Below are 8,905 nucleotides of genomic sequence, written 5' to 3' on the forward strand. Positions count from 1 at the left end.
GTGTGTGTGTGTTAATGGAGTGTCATTAGAAAATCATTAATGATTATTTGATTTATGTATAAATATATGGCTAACCTCATTGGTTGTATTTCATTTGGATATCAGCATTTAGGTTATGAATACAATTTCTTCGATTCTTGAGATTCATATTTGAGGTCTTGAGACTCATATTTGAGGTTATATGCTTGAAGAACGCAAGAGGCCATTATTCTCCTAATTAAGAAAAACTAATGAATCCTGGAGAAATAATTTTGGGAACACTTTGAATAAGGAAAAGGAAGTAGCTCTGCAAATATGAAGGAAAGGGAATATAAAAGATTTTTATGTTAATAATTTTCAACTTCTGGTAGCTAATTAATAAATCAAAGGACTATAGAAGGACAATGGAAATACAGAAGAGTAGTATAAGGGAAATGAATATACCATATTTTACCATGTATAATGGTGCTCCTGTGTATAATACGTACCCACTTTTTTGGCCCAAACTTTCAAGAAAAAAATTCTTGTTTTAATTTTTTAAATTCAATTATTTATTTATTTATATTTAGATACTTTTGTATTATAAAAGTTTTAAAGGAGTTACACTTTTAAAGCATAAGCATAAATAAAATAATTAAAAACAGTCATAGAGATATGGAATTAGTACTACCCATGTATAATGGCACTCTTATTTTTCCCTCAAAAATTTGGGCAAAAAGTGCGCATTATGCATGGCAAAATAGGGTAAGTAAATCTTAGAAATAGGAGTGAGTTGCAAATGATGGTAAAACCATAAATGGTAATAAAAGGCTGAACTTCACACAATTTCTGAAAAAACTCATGGGAAGATGACAGAAAAAGGTAGCTCTTTTATAGTAAAGGAGTAATTAGAAAAGTATGGGAAAAATGAGAGAAAATTATGCATCAGGGTCTGGATTAGAAAGGAATTTAAAGGAAAGGAGGGTACTCAGTATCTAGAGAATGGAGAATTGAGTTGGAGAGGTGGATTCAGGCTGCTATAGCAAAATCCCAGACACTGGGTGGCTTATTAACAATATAATTTTATTTCTTACAGTTTTGAAAGTTGGAAAGTCTGAAATCATGTTGCTGGCAAACACAATGTCTAATGAGAACCCAGTTCCTCATAGACAAGTTTTCTCTTTGTAACCTCACATGGTGGAAGGGACAAAGGAGCTTTCCTGAGTTTTATAAAGGTATTAATCCCGTTCATGAGGGCTCTGCCAAGGTCTCCCAAAGGCACTACTTCCAAATGTATCCCCTTGATGTAGAGGACCCAAATGACAGAGGAGTAAGTGAAAGCTACACTAACCTCCCAGTACCAAACTGGAATTATAACTAAATTATAGAAAAACCATCCCAAATAACCAATTGGCCACTAGCTGGAGAGAAGCCTATAACCACAGAGGTATAGAAGAAGCCACATCGCTGTAAGGAGACTGGTAGGGAGTATGGAGGAGATGTGAGAGGGCTGGACTTCCACGGAAGGCAGCTGAAGTGCTGGAAGGATATTTCAGTGTCTGGGTGTAGGGTAAATGGAGGCAGTCTGGCTTTGTCACCCAGGTGTCTGGGTAGCTAAGGGAAGCAGTTTCTCACAACCTTGAAGGGGTCTGATAAAGTAGTGTTCTCATAGCCTTGACATGGGGTCTCACAGCCTCAAGTCTCAGTCCAATAAACTGTTCCCATAGCCTTGATTGGGCTCACATGTGTGGTATGAAGCTCTGTTGCGTAAGGTCTGTTGGCACCCTGCCGGCTTGCTTTGTTTTAGTACTTAAGAAGATAGGGGCTTCTCACTGGGGGCGCAGACATAGACATGCAGGGGGAATGCAAGGACCCACACTGGGTGTCCCACAGAAGGGACAGGTGACGTGCAGTGTGACACACAACTTGCAGTGTGCATGGGTCATCCACCCTTGAATAAAGGCATGTCAGACATCCCAACAGCTCTGAATATTCTTCCATATGCACGAATCCCATGAATCTGTCCAGCCTTGATTGGTCACAACACACGGGGGAATTCTCCCCAAGAAGTATCGGGGCTAAACTCCAAGCTGGGCTCCCCAGCCCTACAGCACCAGAGCTGGGAAAAACCCAAATAATAGCTCTGAAAAGCAGCAGGATTTCTGTCCACTAGGGAGAGACAGCTGGAGATGCAGAGATACTCTTAAAGGGTCAACACACCAAATTTTGATTGCAGCCACCTACCCTGGGCTCCAGCACAGGGAGGGCAGAGTGGACTAGAAACATGTGAGGAGAGTCTGGGGCTGGTGGCTCTGTGGAGAGAATTGAAGGAACAGCCACCAGGGTCCCTGTGCTGAGCCATTCCCCATACTGCAGGAGCCATCTTTCTCAGGCAGACCACTCCTCTGTATGGCATTAGCCTGAGGGGAAGCAATAGCCCCACCCACAGGAATTACACTGCCCCACCCTGTGGTGCTTAAGCCAGGCTGTTGAGAAGTACAGCTGGAAGACATTCACTGATTAACCCTACAGAAAGCCAGTAGGCAGAAGCAGATCACTGGGAGCTCTGAGACCAGCTGACCCTCCCCCAGGCCTGGTGCTCATAAAAGCCATCCTTGGTGGGTAGCTTCATTCTTTTTGCACACACCCAAGCCTAGCAGAAAGTAGTACACACTGTGGATTGCTGATAGCTCCAAACAGGTTGCCCAGGGCCAGTCACAGGCAAGGTTTGACTTAAGTGTGTACCAGAGTCTTGTAGATCTACTTCCCTAATCTGGTGAAGGAAAAATACCTAAGTCCAAGAAGTTCAGAGTCCCAAACAAGTTGGACCCAAAGAGGGCTATACCAAGACACATCGTAATTAAAATGGCAAGACATAACGATAAGGAGAGAATTCTGAAAGCCACAAGAGCAAAGCAGCTAGTTACAGGAGAGCACCAATGAGACTGTCATCCGATTACTCAACAGAAACATTTCAGGCCAGAGGGAGTGATGTCAAATATTCAAGGTGATGAAAAGCAAGGACCTACAACCAAGGCTACTTTTGCCCAACAAGGCTATCATTTAAAATTGAAGGAGAATAAAGGAGTTTCCCAGACAAGAAAAAGCTAAAGGAGTTTGTTAGCACCAAACCAGTACTGCAACAAATGTTAAAGGGCTTACGTTAAGAAGAAAAAGAGAAACAGGAAAATAGTCTAACAAGATGGCACTAAATGTGTATCTATCAATAATCATCGTAAATGTAAATGGCTTAAATGCTCCAACCAAAAGACATAGGGTAGTTGAATGGATAAGAAAACAAAACCTATATATATACTGCCTCCTAGAGACCCACCTCAGATCAAAAGATACACCAAGTAAAGGGATGATATTTCATACAAATGGAAAGAAAAAAGAAAAACTGGGGTAGCAATACTTATATCCAACAAAATAGACTTTAATATCAAGACTATAGTAAGAGACATAGGATACTACATATGATAAAGGGAACAATTCAACAAGAGGATATGACCCTAGTACTATTTACGTACCCAACATAGAAGCATCTAAATATGTAAAGCAAGTCTTGATGGACATAAAGGGGAGAGATGATAGCAATACGATCATAGTCGGGGCTTTTAATACCCATTTGGCTTCAATGGATACAACTTCCAGACAGAAAATCACCAAGGAGACAGCAGCCTTCAACGACATGCTAGACCAAATGGATTTAATTGATATCTTCAGAACATTTCACCCAAAGCAGCAGAATATACATACTTTTCAGACAAATATATCACCTTGAGGGTTAGATTTCAATATATGTATTTATGGGGTACACAAACATTTGGCCTACAGTAACAGGAATTTACTGTCTATGATAAAGAGTACCAGAAAAACTAGTTTATAATGATTAATTGAGGACATAAATAGATTAAAAATTTAAGACAAACTTGCAATAACAAATTTAGTTTGTCGAAGAGGGCTGTGAAAGGAAGAGGGAAGATGGGGGAACTATTTTTAAGATCCTAAGAAACTCATTCACAGTGTGATAGGAAAGGATCTTAGAAAGATCCTTGAGTTGTAAAGGACATTGGTCATGAAGAAAAATGACTAGAAAGTGGGTAGTGAGCTAGGAGGTAAATCTGGATAAATTCATGGTCCTTAGTAAGGGACGGAGGAAAAATCTAACCTAGAATTTCCCAAAAAAGAATAAAGGCACTAAGTTTCCTCAGCATCCTGTTTGCAGAGCATACAGGGAATAAAGGACTCTTGAAGACGTGGCCCTTTTCATTTTTGTCGGTTAATACAGATCTACCTCAGTTGTGCTCTCTGCCACAATGGCACTGATTTCTAGTCTTGCGTCAAAACCCAAGTTTGTTTCTTAGAAGAAAAGCCTCAAAGGGGCTTCTCTAATATTACTAGCAATTCTGGAGTAGCAGAGCCTCCTGTTTGGTTTTTTGGAAGGCTGGCCTTAGTTGCTAAGCTTAACTGGTGTCCAGTTTACAGTTGTACAAGGAAAGGTTGAGGGCCGCTGCTCTAGTGCTAAGACAGGTGCACAGCAGCCTTTGCCCAGCAGATGGTGCTGTTTCTCCAGAGACCTTATGAAGTCTCATAAGATGAAGTCTTCAGCAGATGGAGCTAACTTAATATTAAGAGAAAAATAAGGATGTGTGTGAGAGACAATCGATCAATGTTTTTCTCTTGATATTTCCCTCGTTCTCCCTCCTTTCCCCTCTCCATAAATAATAAATAAAATCTTTAAAAAATTAATTATAGTTCATTTACCTTTAAAAGACAATAGCATGAACCCCTGACCAATGTGGCTCAGTTGGTTGGGCCTCATCCTGCAAAGTGAAAGGTTGGACATGCCTGCGTTACAGGTTCAGTCTCCGATCTGGGCATCTGTGAGAGGCAACTGATCGATGTTTCTCTCCTTTTCTCACTCCCTCCCCTCTCTCTAAAAATAAATAAAATCTTTAAAATAAAAGGCAATAGCATGATATTTTAAGTCAGAGTAGTTTGGGGAAAATGTCAGTAATCCTGAGTGAAACTCATCCAGTAATATTCCTCTTCCCCCTTGTCTTTTGTTTTGTTTTTTAAAAAGGCAATTTTTGGACAGTCAGCCTTTCTAGCTGAAATGTTAAGAAGAGCTTGTTTTCAGGTTTTTAAAATTTCCATCAGAGCACAAAGTGGAATTACTATATACTAAAACAACTTATTATCCCACCACTCATGCCCAAATGGTAAAATGCTATCCAGCTTAATTTGAGAAAAATTTGTAGCCCTAGCTCGTGTGGCTCAGTAGATTAAGTACTGGCCTGTGAACCAAAGGGTCATTAGTTCGATTCCTAGTCAGGGCACATGCCTTGGTTGCGGGCCAGGTCCCCAGTAGGGGGCATGCAAGAGGCAACCACATATTGGTGTTTCCCTCTTTCTCCCTCCTTTCCCCTCTCTCTAAAAATAAATAATTAAATTGTTTAAAAAAAGAAGAATTTGTAGTTTTTGGTAACACCTTGGAGTAACTCTAATAGAAGTAGAATTCACCCTTCTTACAGGTTTAACCCAGGGTATTCATTCAACTGTTAACTAAGCATCCATAATGTGCTCTGGATTTGCTATAAGGGGACACAGTCTCTCCCTGCTTCCATGGTACATATATTCTTGGAGGATACAGCCTCCAAGTGAACAACAACAAAACAACAACAAAAATTAGATACCAGAAAGATGCCTATGCAGAGGAAATACAATAAGGTGAATTTTTACAAGGCATTGCCAAGAAGGTAACATCTAATCTGAATGACATGGAAATGTAAGAAACTAGAAGGAAGAGCATTCCACTAAGATAGAACAGCATATAGTAAAGATCTAGGTCAAAGTTTGGCCTATTCTGTAATCAAGAGAAAGCCCATGGCTAGATGCCATCGGAGAAGTGATCAGAGTCAGTTAGGGCTTGACCATGGTAAAGTTTGAGTTGTATTCTAAGTGTGGTGGGAAGCCACTGTAGAATTTTAAACAGAATATGTCATAATGTGATTTACATTAAGGGAATTCTCTGTTGGATGAAGAATGGTTTATAAGCAGGCAAGAGTATATGCAAGAAAACCAGTTAAGCATATCAGTGTTGAGTGCCAAGCCAGAAACCACTTTAGGTACCAGAAAGAGATTTGAAACCAGTAAGGTGTTGACAAAAATCAATGGGAAGGATTAGAGTTGTAGTTGGAGGACTGTCACTGGATTGTGGAGTTGAAGGACACCCACAGTAGGTGCAATCCAGAGTTCAAAAAGCCTACTACCATTGAGCCTGCTACTGAATTCACGAGTCTGGCCAGACACTGGAATGCAGAGTCCAGCCGTTAGAACTTCAAACACCTGCGCTCTGTGACCTTGCCTCCCAACACCAACACCAACAGGAAGATTCCCTATGTCTTCCTTCTTTTTTAGAAACTTTGTGTTAGTGAATTGAATTGGCAGTATCTAATTCCAACCTAGAACTCTACATATAAAGGTCTCTGGGACATGTTTTTGGGTTTCCAACTTCTACAACTAGTGGATAAAATAGTGTTTGAGAGAGCCAATCTGCTAGATCTAAAACAGAAGGCTATCACAGTAATGAATGTAAAGTATCGTGGTAGCTTGACTTAGGATCACAATAGTGGAAATAATGTAGAAGTGAAAATCAGAATATGTTTTAGAGGTGACAACAACACCACTTGATTAATGAATGGATTTGGAAGAGTAACTCCTAGAATTTTCACTTGAGCAGTTGGATAGATGGTATCACTGGAAAAACAGTGGTGCCACTGACACAGTGTGTAAAGTATGAAATGCCAAAATAGATGTGACCAAAAAGCAGTTGGGATTTAAGTCTAGAGTTCAGGGCCCTGGCCTGGCTGGAGATCAAGTTTGAGAGTTTATCAGCCTAGAGATGCTATTAAAAGCCATGGGATGTAGTCACATAAGAAGAATCTGTTGATAGCTTATAAAGGGTCCTCAGGCTCCAGCATTAGAGAGCAAACTAACGAGACAAGCCAGCAAAGCAGATGGAAAAGGACTGGGCACTGGGGAAGGACAACAGGGAGGGTGGCAAAAGAGCCAAATAAGGTAATGTTCAAATATGTCAATTGCTGTTAAGAATTCAAGTAAGTTGAGAATAGCTGTGACCCTTGGGTTGGATAAATGCAGGTTCAGTGGAGTGGTGGGAACAAAAGTAAGATTACTAAAAGGTTTTAAAATTTTTTTAATTTTTACATCATGTTTACTCTATTACCATTGTCTCAATTTTTGCCCCTTTGCCTTCCTCCACTCATCCCACCCTGCCCCTAACTCCCACAGTCAATTCCCACTATGTTGTCCATGTCCATGGGTCATTCATACATGTTCTCTGTCAAGTCCCTTCCCCTTCTTTCCACCATTGTCCTCCTTCCCCATCCTCTCTGGCCACTTTCAATCTACTCCATGTTTCCATGCCTGTGGTTTATTTTATTCATTAGTTTATTTTATTGAATAGATTCCACTTAGAGGTGAGAGATATGGTATTTGTCTTTCAACAACTGGCTTATTTTCCTTAGCATAATATTCTCCACTTCCATCCATGTTGTTGCAAAGGGTAGGAGTTCCTCCCTTCTTTCTTTCTTTTTTTAAATGCACATTGATTTTATTTATTTTTTAAATGTCAAGATCCATTATAAAGTCTCAGCAATTAAAACATGACACCAGCCCAGAAATAATCAAGTAGGTCAATGAAATACAATAAGCATTCTAGAAACAAATATATATATATCTGTCTAATGATGTAATATATGATTAAATTGATATTTCAAATCAATGGGTAAAATAAGACTTATTCAACAAATAAGGTGCATGGACCACTATTACTTGAAATAAAACAAATATAGAGCCCTAATTCACACATTATACAAAATATATTCAGGTGAGTTAAAAATCAATATATAAAGTCTAAGGAGTTCTTCTTACTAGAGAAGAACTCTTATTAGAGAAATAAATACTAAGGAGTATTTTCTAGGAGAAAATAAAAAATAGTATTTTTTTACCCTGAAGTCAAATATTCAAACCCAGAAGCTATAAATTAAAATATTGATAATATGACTGACTGTATTAAACACTTAAGACTATACAGTAATATACATTTTTAAAAAGTTTAAGAACAAGTAATGGAATAAGAAAATATTTGCTACACATCTAAAAAAAGGTTAATACTTTGGGGTTTTGTTAGGGAAAAATTCTACTTTTAGTCAAAAAAATGGATAAAGAATACAAAGAATCATTTAAAGCTATTTAAAAATAATAGAAGTAGGCAAGAAATATACTAAAACAAGTTTGGTTTCAACAAATAATAAAGTAACAAAATAACACATCATTGTTACAATCAGGTTAATAATTAATAAAAATACTGGTAATATCGAGTATTGGTGACTGTGAAAGGAACTGGGCATTCATAGACTCTTTTTCTTCATCTTCTTAAAACAGTCCCTTTAGCATATTTTGCAGTGCTGATTGGGTAGAGGTGTATTCTTTTAGCCTTCTTTTGTCTGGGAAACTTATTTCGTCTTCCATTTTAATTGAGAGTCTTGCAGGGTAGAGCAGTCTTGGTTGCAGGCCTTTGCTTTTCCTGACTGGGAATATTTCTTGTCATTTCCTTCTGGCTTGCAGTGTTTCTGTTGAGAAGTCAGCTGCTAGCCATATTGGGGCTCCCTTGTATGTTACTACCTGTTTCGCCCTTGCTGCCTTTAGGATTCTCTCTTTGTCTTTGATATTTGCCACTTTAATTATGATGTGCCTTGGAGTGGGCCTCATTGGGTGCCTTTTGAATGAGACTCTCTGTGCTCCATGGACTTGTGTGACTTTTTCTCTCCTCCAATTAGGGAAGTTTTCCATCATTACTTTTTCAAATAGGTTCTCTATCCCTTCCTCCTCCTCTTCTCCTTTTCTATCCCTATTATATGAA

Source organism: Pteronotus mesoamericanus, unplaced genomic scaffold (genome assembly GCF_021234165.1).
Source record: "Pteronotus mesoamericanus isolate MK-2021 breed Mesoamerican mustached bat unplaced genomic scaffold, CSHL_Meso_final contig_69, whole genome shotgun sequence".
NCBI lineage: Eukaryota > Metazoa > Chordata > Mammalia > Chiroptera > Mormoopidae > Pteronotus > Pteronotus mesoamericanus.